Source organism: Capsicum annuum, chromosome 2 (assembly GCF_002878395.1).
Source record: "Capsicum annuum cultivar UCD-10X-F1 chromosome 2, UCD10Xv1.1, whole genome shotgun sequence".
Classification (NCBI taxonomy): Eukaryota; Viridiplantae; Streptophyta; class Magnoliopsida; order Solanales; family Solanaceae; genus Capsicum; species Capsicum annuum.
Genome location: NC_061112.1, coordinates 71,949,962 through 71,966,763, shown reverse-complemented (window position 1 = coordinate 71,966,763; position 16,802 = coordinate 71,949,962).

Genomic DNA, 16,802 nt, shown 5'->3' with positions numbered 1-16,802 from the left:
AAACTACTTGTCATTCTTTTCCAAAATACAAATCAACCCATACAAAATGTTTCATCATTTCAAATCTCGAGGTCTCGCTCTTTCTCTCTCATTCTCACTCAACAATAAAGTACAAACAACAACTACTCAATAAATTTGCTCAACCCTCCACAACAGTTCGCTTTTCTTCTCTTTTTTGACCACATAAGTGTTATTTTTGACTTCATTCTTGCTTTTATCAGTCGTTTTCTTTGTCTTTGTAGGCAACAGAGTTCGAGAAGAGCTTTATATTTGTTAATTTTTTCTAAAAATAAAGGCTTTTAAAATCTATGCATACATCAGTTGTAATGTAATTTTTGTTTTTCTTTGTCTGTAGGTAAAACATGTCTCCCAAAAGAAAATAAAGTAAATGTGGATCAACGTCTGACCACCCAAAAAAAGGCTACAGTACAGAGGGATTTATAGGAGCTTCCTGAACAATCTCAGTCAGGAAAAAGTGAAGCTGAGGAAAGATATGAAAACTACATTGAGGGAGGTGGACAAGGGTCTGTAAACGGTGATGAAGAAAATGAAAGTGAGAAAGAGGAGGAATTAGAGAGTGAGAAAGAGAAAGAGAATGATCATCAGCATGATGATAATAGATCATCGATGGGGCATGAATTAATATCGACATCTCAGTATGATCCTTTCAAAACTTTTAGTATTGACAGGTTTCAAGTTGCGATGCCAATAAATGACCCAGAAGAAAAATAACTAACTGGTCAAATTGTACTTAAATGTCAGATGGGGAAAATTTTTGAACATTTTATGAAAATTATGAAGAACGAAAACATCGGTGGAATTTTTAAGAAAAGCTACTTTGGGCACTTTCTTCAGCTGCCCGAGGACCCCTCTGCCCATATCCGCTTCCCTATGACGATGGTATATGGTCTTCTCAAGTATAGAATCAAGTACGCGGGGGATAATAAAGATTCAGAGGAAGGGGCAAAAAGAAGATGGATGAAATCTGGATTAACTACTGTGGCATGCCTGTTTGTTTTAGCTTGCAAGAGTTTGCCATAGTGACGGGCTTGATATGCCATCGTCCAGAAGGATCACCACCCCGTAAAAGATCCAAGGCAGGAAAATGCAAGAAAAAAATAGATGGGTTATTTGACATTGCTCGACGTGGCTATAAAACATCGGATTTGTTGACAAATCTCGAGGATAAAACCATACCAGAGTAGTACAGGGAGTAATTGTGCTTAGTTTAGTTTGCCCATTCGATTATATTGACAAGAGATGTCAACAAGGTCATAGAAGATGATTTGTTGGCGTGTGCTGAGGATTTTTATAAATTCAACAATTATCCCTGGTGATATGACAGCTTCTACTTGACTGTCCAATATTTACTGACAAAGCTATCCTCAGGGAAGACCACATTATACAGATTTTCTTGGGCTTTCATGGTAAAATTAATCACTATTTTACTCATCCATTAATTTATATTGAATATAGTTATTATGACTTTTTTTTACTTGCTTCCTGTTTACATTTTTTAGTCTTGGACATTTGAAGCCATTCTTTCCCTCCAAAAGAAGTTAATGGATTACCCGAATGAGGTTTCTCATCCAAGGATATTTAGGTGGTTGGCTGCAAAGGGCAACACCAATATTAATGAGGCTGATCTCTTTAACCCTTTGGATGATGCAGTACATCTTCTTCAAGTAAAATAATTCTACTCAAAGAAAGATATTGAACAGATGTTATATCTGGTGTAACAGATATTATATCTGATGCACTAGATGGGGCATTTGTTGTGATAGGGTATGTCTTGCATCAGATTACCCATCTGTTGCTTTGGTTCTCTAAACTCAACTCCTAAAAGATTAATCATCTACTGTAAATTATGCGACAAATATGTAATCTGATAACATATTGTTCATCTATTGCGACGTTCAGATCAACTATTGCATAACAGATTACCCGTCTTGTGCAACTATTGCAACAGATGATTGATATTTTACATCAGATTATCCATGTGTTGCTTTATTTCTCTGAACCGAACTCAAACGAATTTTAATGATATGCTACAAACTATGCAACAGATAGGTCTTTTTTTTAAATGTATCCCAACTGTGAAAATTATTATATTATATATTTAAATGCATCTGTCTTTTGTTTATAGGTTGTGCATCCATGGATCGTGCCTACTGAGGAGGAGTTTGTGATGACTTCTTATATTACTCTAGGTCATGTTGATACTATAGCAGACCCAATGGCGGAGTTAATGAAAAAGGAATTGGCTGTAGCAACAGCCATAAGAAGAGCAGTTAGGCAAGGTCAACCTAATGTTGAGGCTCTTCATGACCAACCTTTTACTGAGGCAGATCTGGGTGCTTCTTTTGGTGGAGTTGTTGGTGTTGGTGGCAGGCATGCTGATGCTGCTACCACTCATGATGATAAGCATGTTGATGCTCAAGAAAGAATAAATATGTTTGAAAACACCTCTTTTTTCCCTTACACAGGTCCCTCTCACCCCTCTTCACCCTCGTGTTCTCGTTGCGAATGCGAAGAGTGCAAGGACAGACAGGATAAACTCTTTAAAAAGTAGAGGCTATCTCTAAAGCTATCGAGGAATTCAAATCTAAGAGGTGTGTCATACCATCCAAGAAGGTGAGGGAACCGCACACTTCTACAGTTTTAGTTAGGAGAAAGAAAAAAACAATTAGAGACGTACTCTTCGGTCAAAAATCAAAGAAATTGCAATTCCTCTCTCTCCAAAAGTTGTTGAAGTTTAAAGGCCAGTCAAGAAGGTGGACATACACTTGGATCTGGGCGCTGAAATGAAGAGGGATCTACGACAGGCCAAGAATGGCAAGCCAGGCGCACCAGATTACCCCAGGCCTCCTTTTCACCCCAAGACTTCCAGACTATGACTGATATGCGTATGCTGTATGAGGATAAGGTAAGTTTACTTTTCATAACCTAGACCTTCTAATCTACCCCATGAAGAAGAAGCTACGCAACACATTTCACATCTGTTGCAACAGCTGGGTATACTGGTGTAACTGGTAGTGGTTCTGTTGTAACTTATTATCCATCTGTTACATAAGTTGCGTTGGATGGACCCTATGCAACAGATGGACCATCTATTTCATCTTTACTATTACTATGCTATTTAAAAATTGACTTCTTATCTCAGAGTGTATTGACATAATTCTCTGCCACATGAGTAAAAGGCAATTAACGTACTAGGAAGCTTATGATGCTATCAATAGAATAATGAACCTCGACTTCTGCAAGAAGCTCAAGGATAGGTACGATCAACTCAATAGGGAGGAATTAGCCCTTGGTGTGGGACTTGATTTTCTAGTTCCTACGTTGGTCTTGGATGAATGAAAAGTGATAAAATATGTTAGAGGGGACAGTCCAAATCCACATGGCAAGAGTTGGACCGAGGCAAAAAGGATTCTTGCAGTCATTAGCATGAACGACATGCATTATCGGGTTGTTGAGATACTACTCAATGAGGGAAAGATCAATGTTTATGACTCACACGTACCTCTCATCGATAATTTTGATCTTTTTCTCTTCGTGGAGCCACTGATAGTGTTGTTACCCATCTTATTGAGGGAGAGTAAACTGATGAATCATTTGCTAAAAGAAGTGTTGATGAAGAAATTATGAGATTTTGAAGGTCGAAACAAGGGAATGATCCTTCCAAAAGATGATGCCGCTAAAGCAAGCGGCTCGCATGCTCTTTAACACATCGAATGTTTGCTGACCGACATAGAAATAGCTGAGCCAATGAATTTTCTGTGCGACAACGCCGTGGCAAACTTCCAAGAGGTCTGGGTTTATGGGTTACTAACTGGACACTTGAAGATTGTGTATAGAGAAGAGCCTGTGAAATAAAATTTTTTAATTTCAAGTCACCCTTCACTTTATTATATGTACATGTAGTGGCAATAATTTTTTTCTGATGAAAGTTGAGTTTTTTATAATGCAATAGATTGTCAATTTGTTGTAAAATATATTTAATCCGTTCTGGCAGATAGTTTATCTATTGCGATAGGTTGGTCATCTGTTGCATTATGCCGATGTTATTTCTATGAATAATCTAATAATCTAAGTCTAATTTATTACAACAGTGGGAAGATCTGTTTGATAATTTCCAACAGATGACCTAAATTTTACAACATATGCCTAAATCTTTTTGATATTTTCCAACAATTACGCTTGAATATCCATGTGCTCGATAACATCAAACCAGTAGTAAATACACACACCACCATAAAAATTTCAGCAATTAGGCTTGAATATCCATGTGCCCAACAACACCAAACCAGTAGCAATAACGGCAACAATGTAGTATTTTCTTGCTCAATTTTGTTTATCTTCAGAATCCTTGACTTTGTTCAACAAACTCAGATTACACGATTTGCTTGTGAAGAGTGCCGTTCTTCATACCAATCAAAGTAATCGCATCCACCCAATTTCTATAAAAAAGAGAACATAATTAAAAAACAATTACAAGTCAATAATTAATCAACTAATTAAATAAAAAAAATATTATCTTTGAAATCTTACAAGTAAAAAACCTATGACCTAGATTTTGTTGAGTCCAAGAAGTCTTTAACAGAGCTTCATGATCGCACTTACAATATCAAAAATCTTTATCACAAAAAATAGTGGAATAGGCGCTCGACATTGTCAAGCTCAGGTAGAAAAAATGAAAGAAATAATTTGATGAATTTGGATAGATAAAAGAAGATGATGATGAAGAAGAAGATTTGGAAATTTAGGGTTAAATTTTAGGAGAAAGATGAATATATAAGACAATGGGGGGATGACCATTGGGGGGGGGGGGGTGAAGGTGACAGCAAGTCAGCAAAATGTTCCAGACTGGCACATTTGATGCCTATTTTATTTTAGCTGAAATAAGTCAACGAATAAATGAAATGTAAAAATATTGTTATGGGTACAGATCTTAACAAATACATCAACAATAATTTAAGTATACTGCCAAGGATTACTTTGACAGGCTCAAACTATAAAGATCTACTCAGTATGGACAAGTTGTTCTTCATCCGGTGCTATGGAATTCAGCTTTGCTCGTTGTGGATCTTTATTGTCGATTACGTACGGTTTTTGTGCTTTTTGTTCTTTGTATTTCCATAAAAAGAGTAATATATTGTCAATGTTGTTCAGCAGTAGCTTCTTCTACATCCACCTTGAAAGCCAGAATTGGTCAATGCTAATCACGAAGATACAACAAAATGGAAAAGGATAACTCATCTCTTCTAGCAAATCTAACAGGTCTTCCTCCCATTTTAAATTATCCCAAATAAATTATATTTCTGTTACAACAATGAATCAACAGTTGGGACAAATTTCTACATGAGGAAGACCTTGTATGATAATTTCCAATGGATGAACCATCCGTTGCAACATATGAATCATCTGTTGCAGCAGATAGGTCGTCTGTTGGTACAAATAAAAGTGGTATGAAAAGCTGTTTGATTTGCTAAAACAGATGAGACATATGTTGTACCAGATACTTTATCTGGTGCAACAGGTTAGTCAACTGTTGCAACAGATATATATATTTATTTGATAATTTTCAGCAGATGTATCATCTGTTGAAACAGATATGTGTCTGTTTATTTTGTCAGTTTGAAGACATATAATATATTCATCTTCTTCACCTTGTGCTGCTGTCCTTTGGATATTGTATGTTTCTTAGTATAACACACAAACAAAGGAGTTGCAATTTCGCTTTTTTGAATGCTTGATAATGCCCTGGAAATCACTTTCCTTCTCATCTTAGCCCTAATCTCTAATGGAGTGGATGGAACATAAATATTTTTTGATGGAATGAGACCCCTCTTAGATGTCAATTCCTTTACAGAAGCAGTTAATGCATTAATAGCATTAATCACTACATCATGTTTTGCCCTGCAATCTTGACATTTGCATGCATAACATTCGCTGGGAGAGGCAAAATCTATATAACCAGTATGATCATAATCATAACGGTTTGCTTTAAATACTGTAAGAGAAGCATCATTAGCACTAACAGCAGCACCACTACCACCACCAACAGCTCCATCACCACTTAGACCATCAACAATAACAAGTCCACCCTCCAAAATTATTTTTCTTGTAATGGTTGTTGCTCCAAACAATTTCATTTTTATTCTTTCAATGACCTTAGGGTCCGATAAAGTTTGCACAGATCGTAAAGTAAGAAAAAATGGCATCTTCAACTCTCGATTGATTGGAACTAGCGATGTATGCACAATTTAACATAAATCATTACATATATTAGAATGATGATTAGATCATTCAAAAAAACATTAATTAAAAGAAAAAATTAATTATAATTATACTTACTGCATCCTTTGGGGGGTTGAAGAGATAAAGAAAATTTACATTTTTATCAGTTTTGACAGACAACCATCTCAAGATTCTTGGACAGGAAACTCCTTCCTGGTAGTTCACTTGTTGTCTCAAATAAGGAATGACTTCAAACGCCCAAGCCTATAAAATAACGCCAGTAAATCAAAACCATTATTGAGTGAAAAAAATGAATGATATCATAATAGAAGAAAGAAACATTTACCATGAAAGCCCATGGTAAGCCATATAAGCTGACTGTCTTTGGCGCTAACAGAGTCAACAAATATTTGACAGTCATTTTGAAGCTTTCATACCCCAAGGATAGTTGTTAAATGCCTCAAGATCCTCGGAGAACTTTATTAAACCGAGGCTTATGTTGTTGTTAACGTCTCTCGCCCAAAGAATATTATGTACAAACCAAACCAAGCATAATGACTACTTGTGCTTCTTTGAAAGTCTTTTACCTTTCAATGCTTCCAACAAATTTTTATTTTTGAAGCTTGTACCAACAATGGACACCAGGTCATCACGATCACACGACTTACCTTTTCCTTTTTTGGGTGTTCGGGTGCTTTTTTTGGGTTAGAATAGGTATAACTTGAGAAGAAAAATAATATTTTAGTCCAATAACTATGGTAAAATCCTTCCAACCAAAACAAATAGGCATGTCACAGTAATTTATCCATACCTCATCCATCTTATCTTTGTTTTCATACATAAACCTACTCTTGAGAAGTTCATATACCATTTTCATTTGGAAACGAGCATTGTTGTCCTCCAACAAATCAAGATATTTCCCAAAGCAACTATCCTTGAAATAAGAATCCAATTTTGGTTCTCAAAGTATTTTTCTGAAGATATCAAAAGATTTTCCCATGGCTGACTTAACCATGAAATCACCCGTTAAATCTGCGGCACCATCGCACTGCATTCTCACAAGATAATAATCAATGCTGAAGGCTTTGACCAACTCTTCAGTAGAAGGGCTATTAGCATTTGCATTATCTCTTTTGAAATATTCCTCCTCCCCGTGTCCTTCATATTCTGCTTCCGATTGAGATAACACTTGTAAAGCAAGATTATAGAGTGGTGGATATAGCCTAGCTGCTTCACTTGTTTCTTTACTAAGACTTGATTCAATTTCTGTTCTTTTGGGAACCATATTATCTAAAATTAATAGGAACATAAAATAATATATTATTGTTAATTAATGCATCGTTAAAAAGGGATAAAAGTAAATCAAACAAGCAAAATAGTAAAATAACAATTGCAACAGATCACCAATTTGTTGCACCAAGTAGTATATCTATTGCAGCATATAACAAACTATTATAGCGGTTGAGTAATCTGTTGCAACAATACAAAACATATCACTTATTTTTTAAGACAGATGAATAGTCTGTGCAACAGATCAAATAACTGTTGTGACATCATCTGTTGTAATATATGAGTGATTTATTGGAACAGTTAAATAATTCATAGCAACGGCTGAGTAATCTGTTGCGAAAATACAAAACATATCACTCATCTGTTGAGAAAGATGAATGGTTTGTGCAACAAATCACTCATCTGTTGTAATATATGAGTGATTTGTTAGAGCAGTTAACTAACCTGCAGCAACGACTGAGTAATCTATTGCGACAATACAAAATATATCACTTATCTGTTGAGAAAGATGAATGGCCTGTCCAACTGGTCACACGTCTATTGCAACATATGAGTGATCTGTTGGAACAGTTATCAACGGTCAATATTGTTTAGATTTCTTCCAACATAGGGTCGTCTATCTCGGCAGAAGAATGATCAGTTGAAAAAATCAAGTCTTGGACATTTCTTGTAGGAAGAGTTGATAAGATTTTATCCAACAAGAGGTTCATCTATTGCATCGGATCATTAATCTGTTGGTTCTTCCATTGCACCAGATGGTTAATTAGTTGTATCAGATTTTTTATTCGATGCTTAATCTGTTGCATCAGATAGTTAATTTGTTGCATCAGAATTATAATTTGATGGTTTCTCTGATGCATCAAATGGTTGAACTATTGCATCAGATGGTTAATATATTGCACCAGATGGGTAATCTGTCAGAGAAAATAAAAAATAGTAGCATGATTTTGTTCAACAAAAAAACAACAATTTCACCATTTTTACCAAGAATAAGAACAGAACAAATCAACCCAAATTGTCATTTTATTTTTATAAACACAAACAATAAAAATCAAACTTAAAAAAGATGCAACAAACAATAAAATATCATAATTCACTTCGAAAAGAGAGGAGAAGAAATACCAGAAAGTAGGGTTTTATTCAGACCGAATTTCAAATTAAGGCAACAATTATTGAAATTGGTAACCAATACTATAAGAGAACTTGTCTCAAGTTCCTCATTTTCTCTAAAACTAAAAAGGCTATAAACTTTTACCTGTGAAAGAAGAAAAGAAACGATGAAAAATTCAAAGCTGTTGTGGCCGGAGAGCAAGTCTGTCACTTCGATTGAAGGTTAAAGTCGAAAAGGAACTTGAATCCCAACTATTTGTAGTCGGATGTTGAAGTCGTCGAGGATTGAAATGAGAAATTTGCAGAACAGTTGGTTGGGAGAGAGTTGAGTGAAGTTGTCGAGAGAGGAATGAGAGACAGGTTGATTTGAATTAAAGAGGGGAACTCGAACCCCAACTATTTTTCGCCATAGGTAGAAGTCGCCGAAAGTTGAAGGGAGAAAAAAGGGGAACTCGAAGCCCAACTATTTGTCGCCGGAGGTAAAAGTCGTCGGGGGTTGAAGGGAGAAATTTTGCAGAACTGTTGGTTGAGAAAGAGTTGAGAGAAACTGTCGAAAGAGAGGAGAGAGTGGTTGATTTTGATTGAAGAGGACTGTGGGTTGGGTTGATTTGTGTTTTTCCAAAGATTAGAAAGTTTTGAAAATATTAATCAAGTCCACAATTAACTTAATCAAGTTTCCTAATGATGTTTGACCCTATCTTTTGGTCAATGTCACCAATCCTTCATTCAAGACTTAAAAGACACCTTTCCTTCAATTTTCTCAAGTTACCAACATGAAAAAAAAAGGATAGAAAGTACTATTATTAGCTTTGGTTAAACCAAGAAGGAAAAAAGAGATTTAATACAAAAATGAGTAGGAAATTATTGGTGCGAAACTCCTAATATTTAGCAATCATATTTTATATTTATTTTACTCGAAACTAATATTATTCTAATATGGAAAATAATATATGGAATAATAAATTTGTGTTTTTTTTTTTATATATTTGCATTAAATATAAAGACATGGAGGTCATAATTGATAGAAGGTTTTTGATTTATGAATTATATTTTTTTGTAATTTCGTAACTTTTATGTGCAATTTAATTATAATATTGTTGCATGCCTGTAGTCAGGGACGGAGCTACACTTAGGATAGGGGGGTTATCCGAACTCCCATCGACGAAAAATTATACTATATATACGTGGTTACAATTATTTTTATGTATATATAGTAGATGTCGAACCCCTATAGTTAGTTCGTATGTTCACTTGTGAAATCTCTTGGTGAAAATCTTGGCTCCGCCACTACCTGTAGTATATTTATTTTCAAAATATTATGATTCTTTCTTTATATAGATGCATTAGAAAGGAGAGTATGAAGGTCACATATTAAAGTAGAAGGTTAATTTTTTTTTTATGAATTGTGTGATAAGAAGGTGCCGCCCAAGCTTAAAGGCAAATTCTACAGGGTGGTAGTCCGTCCGGCCATGTTGTATGGAGCAGAGTGTTGGCCAGTCAAGAACTCCCACATCCAAAAAATGAAGGTGGCAGAAATGCGGATGTTGCGCTAGATGTGTGGGCTGACTAGAGGGGATAGAGTGCGGAATGAGACTATCCGGGAGAAGATTAGTGTGACTCCAGTAGAGTGCAAGATGCGGAAAGTCAGATTGAGATGGTTCGGACACGTGAAGAGGAGGGGCATGGATGCCCCAGTCCGTAGGTGTGAGAGGCTAGCATTGGATAGTTTTAGGCGGGGTAGGGGTAGGCCGGAGAAGTACTAGGGTGAGGTAATTAGGCGGGACATGGAGCAGTTACAGCTCACCGAGGACATGACCCTAGATAGGAAGGTCTGGAGGACGCGAATTAGGGCAGAGGACTAGGGCCAGTTTGAGTCGCTAGTGTAGGGAATTACTTGGTGGGGGTTTTATGCCTGTTATGATTCCGTGTTCCATGTTTTATTATGAATCTGTGTGCTTTTCTCTGTTTTATATTACTTATGGGTGCCGTATTTATGTTATGTAATCTTGTGCTGTGCTTTACTATGTGTTTGTGTGGTATCTCGTGCCTTGAGCCGGGGGTCTATCGGAAACAACCTTTCTACTTCTTTAGAGGTAGAGGTATGGACTGCGTACATCTTACCCCCCCAGACCCCACTAGGTGGGAATACACTGGGTTTTTTGTTGATGTTTTAATTTTATAATCAATTGAAATCACGTCCAGCGAAAAGTCTAGAACTTATTTGAAATAGAATTCAACATGTCACGACCCAAAAATAAGGATCATGATGACACTTGTCGTGGCGTATCTTGACAAGTAAGCCTATCACCCAAACTGATACAAAAAGAAGAAAAGACAGAAATATCCCACGGTAAGGCTTCTAGAACGAAGCCAAACCATTTAAGTAATCATAATAATGCGGAAAGAACTTATCCAAAATACCAATCATGCCCCAAACCAGGTGTCAATAGTGTAAGAACTACTAGTACAATCCAAGAGTCAAATGCATCAAAAAAATAACCATAAAGGAATAATAAATATCTCCGAATACTAATAAAGACATAACTAGTATAGAAAGATAGAGGTGAACTTCGAACGCATGAATGTCCAACCACTACCTTGGAAGCTCCAACAATCACCCGAATCAAGCAAGTTGAGGTATGAATTTTCACATGTCTCATTTGCCAATAAAGTATGAATATAATCACAATACACCAATGGTACCATATTAGCATTTTAACAACACAATATAATTATTCATATGTATTCAAGGCTATTAATATCACATAGGACCCCACACGGTCACATATATCACATAATATCTCAATTTCGACAATTATATCATATATAAGCCCCCACACAGGCACAACACATAAATAACCATTTTTCATGATTAGTTACCACCCTTAACATGTATTTTGTACCATCATTTACCACCCATCCCAATCTGAAGAGTTAAGCCATACCCTACCTCGAAAGCCGAAATCGATCCGATACACTTGAACCCGCGACCTTACTTTTCACGAACAATTTAAAACTTTACTAAAAATATCAAATATGAAATATACGCATCAAAACAAAGCCAACGACACCCATATTGACTACTTTTCGTTTGGGGTCAAAATGGACCTCCAAAATGGATTTTCAAAAAAAGAATGACAAAATTGGAACTTTACTTCAAAAACATGTTCTCCATATTTTTAGGAATCTAGAGCTGAAAACCCAAGTTAAATCGAATAAAAAACGAGGTTCAAATCGAAGAAAAACTATTTTTGAGCTTTACCGGTAAAATCTTTGAAATTCGGGTTAAAATAAAGAATCAGAGTTGTTTTAAAAATTAAATTAATGAAAAACTAGTAATTATAAGATAAAAATATTATTCAAGTGAAAGGGGTGAAATTTGGGTTTAAAATCATGCCCTGAGATTTTTGAGGTTTTGAGGAATTCATCAAGAAATTACTAAGAAAAGGGGTGAATTCTTACCTTAAATCCGTAATAAAACCAAAAAATGAGTTTTAATCTAGCTTCCCAAGCTCCCCAAAACTTCACTTTTAAGCTCCCAAACTATTTAGGGTTTAACTCCCAAGAGGCAAGATAAAAAATGGGCAAAATAAGTCAAAAAAGGTTATTTATCAGTGCAAATTTTTCTGCACTGCTGTTAACTCAATTCAGATTTCGACGAGGTGCCCGGGATTCGTTTGGAGTCCGATTTAAGAAAATGAACAATGAAAACACACTAAATTTGACATTCTGGACGCGATGGCGATACCATATTTTCCATAAAATGTCATTTTCACAAAATTGACCCCCGAAACCTGAAATCACAACTTTTCAAACCGAGGGTCGAAATGAGATTTAAAATCCCTAAAATCATACCAAACATGCTAACACCCTAGATTCAACATTCCGGATCTACTGACGAAGTCATATTTTCCATCCAAGGTGGTTTCGATCAAATGTGGGTCCCACTTCCATATTTTTAATTTTCCAACTTTTCGATCAATAGGTTGAAATGAGGTCGGATGCACCGGGACTCGAATCAAAGGTTTACCTAGCCTAAAATTGATATTCCAGAGCTGTTGGCGTAGTTCGTTTGGTCATCCATCGTACGGATCAAAATATATCCACATAAGTCCAAATTAAGGCTATTTAAGCCATCAAAACCCACAATATTGTATAAATGATACCAAAGTGCATCGAAAATCATGCCAATCACTCCTACACCCCAAAAATATCATAATGCAATTACGAGGAGGGGTAAAATAGTCAAATCACAAAAAATCACAAATATCACATATTTCATCAAAGTTTTAGATCGTTACATCATCCACCACTTAAAATCTAGTTCGTCTTCGAACTAAGGCAAGAAAATACCTGAATCAATGAAAAGCTGGGAATAAGAACTACGCATATCAGACTCAACCTCTGAAGTAGCCTCATCTACAAGTTGATGTCACCACTCGACCTTAACCACAGGGATCACTCTAGAGCGCAACCGCCTAACATCCCTAACCAAAAAGGAACTCGTCTGCTCTACAAAGGACAATCGCTCATCTAACTAAACCAACTCCCAACGAATGACATGAGACTCATCAGGAATATAGCAATGAAGCATAGAAACATGAAAAAATGGACGAACAGCTGATAGATCAAGGGGAAAAACCAACTCATAATCCTCATCACCAATAATTCGAAGAATCTCAAATGGACCAATATACCTAGGGCTAAGGTTTCCCCTCTTTCCAAACCTCATCACACCCTTCATGAGTGAAACTCGAAGAAAAATATGATCATCTACACCAAGTTTCAAGGCACGAAGACTATGATCAACATGACACTTCTGTCTACTCTAAAACGCTTTAAGTCTATCCTAAATGACCTGTACTTTATCCAACGACTCACGAAGCAAGTCCGTACCTCAAGGTATCACCTCTGAAACATCAAACCAACCCACCGGGGAGCGACAACGCCTACCATACAACATCTCAAAAAGAGCCATATCAATACTGGAGTGGTAGCTATTACTATATGCAAACTCTGTTAAAGCCAAATGCTGCTCCCACTGGCCACCAAAATCCAACGCGCATACGTGAAGCATATCCTTCAAAACCTAGATAGTCCTCTCTGATTGACCATCAGTTTGGGGTGAAACACTGTGCTAAGATCAACCTGAGTACCCAACTCATCCTGAAAAATCTTCCAAAAGTGAGATGTGACCACAAAACCTCGATATGAAATAATAGACACCGACGCACCATGCAGACGCATATCTCACGAATAAATATATGGGCTAACCTCTCAGCACTGAATGAGACCTAAATCGAAATAAAATAAGCTGACTTGGTCAATCAATCCAAGATGACCCAAACACTGTCACAACCATGAAATGTACGAGGCAAAAAAGTCACAAAGTCCATAGTGATTTGTTCCCACTTCCACTCAAGAATGGGTAACTCTAAAGCAAACCACCAGGTCTCATATACTTCGCCTTCACTAGCTGACAACATAGGCAATGAGCCACAAATCCGTTATATCATGCCTTATACCACCCCAAAAGTAGTGCTTCCTCAAATCACGATACATCTTAGTCATACTTGGATGGATAGAATATCTTAAACAATGGGCTTCCTCCAAGATCAACCTAATCCAATCACTACTCTCGACACACAAACTCATCCCCTAATTCTCAAAACTCTATCTAAATCAATTGAAGCTTCCTTAGACTTCCCACTACACATCTAATCGCGAATCAACCTCAATCCAACATGTCAAACTGATGAGCTCGAATCTGCTCCATCAAAGAAGATCTAGCCTCCATAAATACCAAAACACGCCCTGGTGTTGAAATATCAAGTCTAACCATCTGATTAGCTAAAAACTGAATATCTAAGGCCAAAAGCCTTTCCTGGGTCATAAGATGTGCCAAACTGCCCATGATAGTAGACTTCTATCTCAAGGCATCCACAACCACATTAGCCTTGCTCGAAAGGTAGAGGATAGACAAGTCATAATATTAACGAAACTCAAGCCAACGGTGCTGCCTCATATGAAGATCTCACTGGTAAAGAAGTACTGAAGACTACGATGATCTGAGAAGATCTCACAATGGACTCCATACAAGTAGTGCATCCACAACTTCAAGGCAAACACAACTGCGCACAACTCTAAATCATAGGTAGGATAATTCCTCTCATGAGGCTCCAATCTTGACGAGATGCATACACATTACCTTGCCCTGGTGTATCAACCCAACACCTAAACTAACACCTAAAGCAGCACAAAAGACAGTAAAGCCCACACCCTTGTTGGGCAAAGCCAATATAGGAGCTGAAGTCAATAAATCCTTGAGCTTTTAAAAGCTCGCCTCACAACATCATACCACTGGAAAGAATTCTTCTTCTGAGTCAACTTGGTCGACGGAGCTACAATGGAAGAGAAACCCTCAACAAAACACTAATAATACCCGGTCAAGCCAATAAAACTCCGAATCTTGGTGGGCAAAGTAGGTCTAGCGCAATCACAAACTACTGCAACCATAGCTGGATCAACCATAATACTTTCCTTAGTCATCACATGATCCAAGAAAGAAACTGACTCCAACCAAAAATTGCACGTAGAAAACTTAGCAAACAACTTCTTATACTCAATCTCTAAAGCATAATCCACAAATGATCCTCATGCTCAACTTTATTCTTGGAATAAACCAAGATATCATCTATAAATACCATAACAAAGGAGTCAAGATACGGTCAAAGCACCCAGTCCATCAACTCTATGAACGCGGCAGGGGCATGGGTCAGCCCAAAAGACATGACTAAGAACTCATAATGACTATATCGATCCTGAAAAGCAGTTTTTGAAATATCCAAAGCTTTAATCCTTAACTGGTGATAACCAGACCTCAAATCAATCTTCAAAAAAACCGTAATACCTTAAAGCTGATCAAATAAATCATCGATGCAAGAAAGAGGATACTTATTCTTAACCATCACCTTATCCAATTGCCAATAATCAATACACATCCGTATAAACCCATTATTTCTCTTCACAAATAAGATAGGCGCACCCTAAGGTGAAATACTAGGTCGAATAAATCTCTTATCCAATGACTCCTATAACTGATCCTTCAGTTCCTTCAGCTCTGCTGGGGCCATCCTATAAGGAGGAATAAAAATGGGTTTGGTGCCCAACTCAACATCAATAATAAAATCAATATCTCGATCCGAAGGCATACTAAGCAAGTCCATAGGGAACATATCTATAAACTCACAGACAACACAGACAGAATCCAAGAAAAGAGGTGAAACAACACTGGTGTAATGAATATGGGCTAAGTAAGATAAACACCCCCTCTCAACCAATTTACGAGCCTAAACATAAGATATGACCCTCTTAGGACTCGAATAGAAGTGTACCCTTCCAAGCTATCCTTGGCAAATCCGACGAAGCTAAAGTCACAGTCCTGGCATAACAATCTAAGATAACATGATAAGGAGACAACCAATCTATACCCAAAATAACATCAAAATCGATCATATCTAACACAAGCAAGTCTATCAAAGTATCACGCTCGACAAAAGTTACCACACAAGATCAATGCAGCTGATCCACCACTAAAAAATCACCTATCGAGGTAGATACACGAATAGGAATGAAAAGAGGCTCAGTAACAGAATCAAAACCTGAAGCAAAATACACAAATATATAGGAGAAAGTCGATTCAAGATCAAATAATACAGATGCAAGTCTGAAACAAATGAGGAAGGTTTTTGTAATCACAACATCAGAAGCCTCTGCCTCAGGTCTGGCTGGTATAGCATAACACTATCCATGACTACCAACTGGCTGAGTAGCCCCACAATTACCAACACAGGATCTACTATCCTTACCTCTTGCACCTTTGGTAGAACACCTACCTCTCACAGTTGAAATAAGAATAACTCTAAACACACAATGAGAACAGCCTTTGGCCATATGGTTAATCTCATCACACATAGAGCAACCTCTACAACCAATCTCAATAAGAGAAAGTACAACTGAGCCTGAACGACCACCCTGAACTGCTCAACTAGAAGATCCACCAGCTGAACTCTATACAATCACCTACACTGGCCTACCATTGTATCCACAAGATCCTCTAGAATCTCTACCTCAAGAGGTCTGACTCTTGAACTCACCAAAAC